The sequence below is a fragment of the Sinocyclocheilus rhinocerous genome, unplaced genomic scaffold (assembly GCF_001515625.1).
Source record: "Sinocyclocheilus rhinocerous isolate Xijiao unplaced genomic scaffold, SAMN03320098_v1.1 scaffold623, whole genome shotgun sequence".
Lineage (NCBI taxonomy): Eukaryota > Metazoa > Chordata > Actinopteri > Cypriniformes > Cyprinidae > Sinocyclocheilus > Sinocyclocheilus rhinocerous.
This window is the reverse complement of record NW_015644631.1, coordinates 671356-671609: the sequence shown is the minus strand read 5'-3', so window position 1 is coordinate 671609 and position 254 is coordinate 671356. Positions and strand designations below refer to the sequence as shown.

At 52.0% G+C, this 254-nt stretch overlaps 1 protein-coding gene across 2 annotated transcripts in view; it reads left to right on the top strand.

The window, feature by feature from the left end:
* The window catches only part of LOC107758601 (ubiquitin-like-conjugating enzyme ATG10), a 23525-nt gene that overhangs the window by 4782 nt on the left and 18489 nt on the right, over positions 1-254 (top strand). The window lies entirely within an intron of this gene.

The following is a 254-nucleotide window of genomic DNA, read 5'->3' as shown; positions in this document are numbered from 1 at the left end:
AGCAGATGCTCTGAATGAGACGCAGATTCACTCTCTGACAGCAGGAGGCGCTTCTGAACACCAGATATTGCGTTTCCTTGGTTACCATTTTGGAAACCGATTGCATTGCAACGCAGTTTGTGCAAGTCCAGAACAGAGACGAGTCCGGTTAAAAACACGTCCGGTTGCCGATCGCGTAAGTTCCAGGGGAAGCCATTCTACACACACGTGACTGACCGCTCGCTCGCACCAACAGGAGGAGGAGGGTCGTGTTA